Below are 6,630 nucleotides of genomic sequence, written 5' to 3' on the forward strand. Positions count from 1 at the left end.
GCAGAAACAGCTAAGCGCAGGCCCCCAACCAGCCGCCAGTAAAAACTGACTGCCCTGACAAGTCACCCGCAATCCACGTGACATCTGCCCGTGAGTCAAATATCAGACTTTAGACTCATGTGACACATGGCCCACCACGCCCTCTTGTCTTGCGGGAACAGATGTAATAAATTAGAATAGAATAAAGAAATATAATAAAGAGAGAGAGAGAAAGAAAAAAGCCTACGGACAAAAGAAAAATGAGAGAGATTTGTTTTGGGGCTTTTCTCCGTATTGGGCGTGGCGCCAGATGCCGTATCTAGGACGGCTTCACACGGTGTGTTAAATGACAGTTTCTTTTCTTGATATTGGCACTCCACATTAGATCGAATGCTAACCCTCCAAATTGTGGGCACAACGCACAACAAGGGAGAATGGCTTGGATCACTGAACACGCGGGTCCCACTTGTAATACTACCCTCTACAATTGTTTACCAAAAGATGACTCAAATCTAACAGGTCAGATTGAATGCTAACCCTCCAAATTGTGGGCACAACAAGGGAGAATGGTTTGGATCATTAAACCCATGGGTCCCACACAATGGCGATGCCACTTGTAAGGAAAGGGGGACAATTGCCCCCCTTATTTTTTGAAAAAATATATATATATATATACCTTTATTTTTTAATATTTTTTTATACTTAGCCCTTTTTAAAAAATATGCCCCCCTTTCCAATCATCCCTAAGATAGAAAACAAGTTTAAAATTTTAATGTTACCATTTTTATCTCTCTTCTTTGTGCAAAATTTACTATAATTTTTGCCCCCAGGTGCAAAATTTTAGATAGAAATTTTTTCTATCTTAATTTTAAGATAGATAAAAAATTACTATAATTTTTGCCTCCCTTGTGCAAAATTTCTGGCATCGCCCCTGGTCCCACATGTATGTTTACACTCTACAACAGTTTACCCAAAACCGACCAAACAAAAACAGTTTACGAAAAGATTGGTCGTGGCCCACATCTTATCAGCTAAACCACAACACCTGGCCCACATGTAATAAATTGGGTCCTACTCCTTTCCTCCATAAGGAGCCAAGAAAATGGCGCCCGTAAACGCGTACACTATTCCCGCAAAAAATACGCGCTTTATGACTAAACTTGGACGACAAGGCAGAGATGGGCGCACCGTGTGGGGCCAACCCCACGTGCAGGCCACGTAAGAAGAGGGCATCGAAGCCTTGGTATCCTCTCGAGTGGAACAAAACTTGGCTCAGGTCCAAACCCCCGGTACTAGCAAAGAGTGTGGGGGTGTGGAAATATCAATTCCATGCATGCTTTTTATTTTCAAAAGTAATTGATTAGTCAATTAGCAAGGGGTGCGAGGAAAGTTCCTCAGACCCCAACTGACCCAAGTTTCGTTCTCTCGGGTGTCCTTATCATTTTTCAGAGAAATTACTAGTTGCAGACCCGTGTCACAACTCAATTTTGGCCTACAAACCCCATCAACCATTCGATCCTACGCACACAGATTACACTATTCTGGGTTTATCGCACACTCATACACGACTCTAAACGAGATAGGTACTACGGGAAATTCTGGGTTTATCTCCGACCCTCCTCCCAAGCCTAATCAAACCTTCGCCTACAAACTCTTTTTAAATTGTTACGTGAGAAGTGTCAGTGGTTTTACTGTTGATTACAAATTCTAGGTCGTGAATATTTTGCACTTACTGGCCAAGATAACATGTGCATGTATGAAGTCCAGCATATAATATGGATATTTGAGTTGTCTTTTATGCCTCTTTTTTCTTGAAATTTGTGGTGGCGTTACAATCTCTAGATTGTGGTGGCGTTACAATCTCTAGATCTTTAAAATTTTGTAGTTGTAGGCTAAAATACTCAAAATAGTCTCCACATCCATATCCGTGTGTTGAAACTTAAAACCCATAAATACATTAAGCCCTACACATGGAACACCCTATTTATGGATTGAAAGGGCAATTAATCATGTGTTGAGTTCTGATTTTTATGGGTTTTTTTTTGTGCTTGAGGTTTTCACTCATCACTCATTAGGCTTTCTACATATGTGGAGGAGAGATACATACTTTCATGAGTTTTTTTTCCTATTAGATTTGTAGTTTAGGTGGAAGCTGCTTTGTTCTAGCACACCTCTTTTTTGGATCTGTTTTAGTTGTAATGTTCGATTACTGATTTGGGACAATTTAAAATAACCTTGGTGGCCACTCATTTACCTCCTACATACACCTAAATCTGTTGATACATGACAGTTTCCACACTCATTAGGCTTTTCCATGCTTTTGTGTTTCATCTTCTTTATAGTTGTGTGTAATTCTGTATAAGAATACATTAACTTAAAATTATTCTAAGAAATTGGGGTATTTTGGCATTTCATTTGAAATGCTAATAGCATACTCCAGTTCTATAATATTGGAGTCTTCTATATGGGATTTCGAAAGCTTTGCCCATTTCAAGATAATAATGTATTCTTGTCTGTAATTGGTGCGATATGCAAAAGAACAGAGATGTTATGTAAATAAGGCTTATGTTGTTTTTGTAACCATGAACAAATCAAGAACTGTGATATTTTTGTAACATTGTCCATTTTCGACGTAAATTTCCGAGCTTTGTTCATTTTGACAAAATGATTTGTACTCCGTAATTCATAAGATACAGCTAACCTGTGCAGAAATCATTGATTCTCCTCGAGCCTGGATGCCAAAAAAAAAAATAATGAGAAGATTCTCCTTCACAACCAAGGTTTATATGGAATTAGACCCATTTTTACAGTTTTTGTCCTCCTTTTCTATACATAGGATATTCAAGATGCATAGATTAAACTGCTAAGGAAGTGGAGAGAGTGTTTCCTGAATTTGATTGGTAAAAAGAAGTCTCTATCCATTTTTATGTAAAAAGAAGTCTATCCATTTTTTTGGTTTTTTTTTATCTTTTACATCTTTTTTAAATAATGGGATTTTTACTATATAATTCTGCATTACTATATAATTTTACAATAAAAAATTCGAAACTGAGTGTAATGGGATTTATTTTTCCTATCTTGCAGCCCTTTTTGGTTTGAATAATCAACTTTCCTTATCTATAATTTTAGTGCCCATTCTTAGCTGAGTGTTGGGTGAATCCTAATCTTCTTTACTAATGTATCTTTAGGAAAAAAAATACAGTGTTAAAGCATACTGTTTTTGTTGCCCCGTGCATTGCACGGGTGTGACACTAGACAATATACTCTACTTTCTGTTGGGTATATGATATAACCCATGTATGTTCTAATATAAGTCCAATAAGATAAAATGGACTGGTGTAGCGGGCCTACATGGGCTAGAGTCCATTAACCAGTCATTAACCCTAGTATATCTCTGTATATGGGGGCTGGAAGCAACAAACTTGGTATTCCAAACTATATACCTTGGGTGTAATGCTTTAAGATTGTTAGGAGAATTAGTGGTTTAAGCATCATGCTTAAACCCTAATTCTCCTTACACTTTCTTAGGCCCGAATTTTCTTATTTCTTGATCTACAGGGAGAGGCATAAGGGTTCCTGTGCTGTAATAATTTGCAAGAACCAATTCTACCCATCAAGGAACAGATAAAAGTCAAGACAAAAACCATAGAAATGGAAATGACGAGTGAGGGATTTGTTAAACCACGAGGATTCCATATCGGCGCCATTGTTCCCACACTAAGTGATGCAAATCCATCTCGAGATTGCTTTCGTCTGAAAATTAAGTGCTGGTTAGAAGCTTCAGCATCCCGATTAATGGAACATGGTTGAATATAAAGACACCCTTTGCTATAAGCTAAACAGTGGTTCACACAAATGGTTCAATAATATGCATTCAGATGTTCATCCTATATGCATCTTGTATTGGTTCATTATTACTAGAAGTTGATGTTTACATGTTTTGATGTGTTTTTAACCCTCTAATTTGGGATAGTTAAAAGACGTGAAATGTCTTTCACAGTGTCACAAAATCACTAAACGAGGTTAAAATGGAAAATAAAAAAATCTGCTGCAAAATTATGAATCTAATTTTATTTTCCAGATTTTTCATGCTATTTTGTCAGAAACAGGATGTTTCACTCTATTTCGTCCGAAACAGACAAAGCGGAACGAAAATACACCACACCGGATCAGCACGAATTTCTGAATGAAAGTTTTGTTTGTGTTTTTGTTATGTTTTTCGAGATGGAACAAACTATTTCATTCATTTCAACGAAATGAAAAAAGAATCAATATCTAGAATGTGCAGGGAGCATTTCAGTTCAAATTTCATTTGCCACTGATAGAGGCCGTGTTTAAGTCAGAATCAATTAATTTCTATTTCAGTAGAGAGGTGACACAATAATACAATATAACCGAACATTAATAGCCCTGGACAACTAAAGAATGGAGGCCCAACTACCAATCAAACATATTTGAACACTCACCATCAAGCTAGAGAATGGAGGCCCAACTTCCAACTTACTAATGGTAATCTACATTAGTCACATCCAACAGCTCTTCTGGCTACTAGACTGTACTTGATTCTGGTTGAAGGGGTTTTAATTTAAGAGTTCCATTGTTCACTTGCTCCTTCGCAAAGTCACTGTCAACTTCCACATGTTTGATTCTTTTGTCAAGTACCAGATTAACAGAAATGGGGATGACTCCTGATTAATTAGATATGCAGTGGGCGCGTGAAGTCCAGTATTTTTCAAAACAAAAAATGGCACTTCACAGGATGATCCAAACCATTCATTTATTGGTCCGCAACGTAAATAGCTGTAAGTCCGTAACTCGATCGAAGATCATTTTCCGTAGGATGATTATACCCTCCGATCTATAGAGGAACTTCCCATTATAGAAACCTCTGTAGATCTGAGGGTTAGGACCATCCAATGGAGACGACCTACAGGATACGACCTATTTGCATTGTGGGCCAACAGATGAATGGTTTGGACAATCTTATGAAGTGGACTCCACTGTACGTTTTGAAAAAAAATACTGGATTTCACGAGCAGACATCATATAAAAATTCTCATTCTTCATTTTAATGACGTAAAAACGGAAGAGACCTCATAATGAAAGGTATTTGTATAACATATTGGGTCCTCTATACTTTTGATTGATCCCAACCGTACATTCGATAGGCCGGGCTTTAGATCTTCTATAGCCCAGAAATCAGGCCAATCAAATAATTTTAACAGGGATTTGTTAGGGTCCATCACAAAAGGCATTTCGCGGAATGTATCTTGCATGAGAGAGCAGCCACCTCATGAATAACGACAAAATATGTTGAAAAGTGAGCCTATGTGGCTGCTCTCTCATGCAACACGAGTTCCGCGGAATGTCTTTTGCGATCGACCCTAGAAAATCCCATCTTAACATCCAATGATATATATTTTATTATAGGAATTGCTAGTGTCCATTACAAAAGGCATTTCGCAGCTAGTCTGTCACACGTCGGACCAGCCACCTCGTGAATGGAAACAAAAGCTATTGCCTCCATTCATGAGGTGGCTTATCTGACATGCGACAGACCAGCCATGAAATGCCTTTTTGCACGGACCCTAGCAAATTCCTTTTATGATTCAATGTGAATAATTAACTATGGGTAGTGTTCGTATTAAACGACAAAAGATTCACATTATTGGAGGTTAGGATTAGATGATTTTAGTAAATTTTGGACAGTAAGATCCAGAGCACGGTCCAATTAAACGGTTCATATCAATCAAATGTTGAACCCACTGTAAGGTGATCTATAGCTAAAAATGTGAGGGATCCCAGCCATGAAGAAACTTACATCTATAAGGTATTTAATAGTTAGAGTAATTTACTTCGTATAAGATGCTTAATAGTTGCAATTCAGGAAAAACACTTAATCGTTGAAAAAATTTACATCTAGAAGCTTTTAAATAACTTTGGGCCAACCAAGTTTTCTCATTATATAAGGGATTTGCTAGCATCCATCACAAAAGGCATTTCGCGGCTGGTCTGTCACATGTCAGACCACCCACAATTCATGAGGCGGGTGGTCTAACATGAGATAGACGAGCCGGGAAATGCCTTTTGCAATGGACGCTAGCAAATCCTTACATATAAATAGTACATGTAAGATATCTAATAGTTGTAGTAAAATTTATATTGTAAGATATTTAATAGCTAAATGAAATTTTACAATTACAAGGGTTTAAATAACCCTTCACAGAATATAATACATATACCATTGATAAGGTATTTAAATTACTACAAGAGCAAGATGAAGACTCTATTCTGGGCGTGGTCGAGGAGGTTAAAACAAATGACAATACAGAGTTCAACGATGCCTCATAAGACAGATTATTGACGACCCACAACGATTCCAAATGAACCATGGCAGAAGGTTCCAAAGAAGAAATCACCCCTCGCCCTCCGGCATTTCTTACCTAAGGCGCTCCCAAATATCATGCTCCCATCAACCCAGCTGATTATGTAACTCAAGAGTATTGAGCAGCTTGTTCTCTCAGGGTTAGTGATCTGTTTTTTTCTACCCTGAGGTTTTGGATCTCTCATGTGCTCCGACTTCCGAGTTAGGGATGCTGTCTTGTGCCTATGAATGTAACATCTTTCTCTTTATCTAATAAACCGGTAGGG

This window comes from Tasmannia lanceolata, unplaced genomic scaffold (genome assembly GCF_043159265.1).
Source record: "Tasmannia lanceolata isolate RefF3 unplaced genomic scaffold, GAP_Taslan_0.1 ptg000007l, whole genome shotgun sequence".
NCBI classification, from domain to species: domain Eukaryota; kingdom Viridiplantae; phylum Streptophyta; class Magnoliopsida; order Canellales; family Winteraceae; genus Tasmannia; species Tasmannia lanceolata.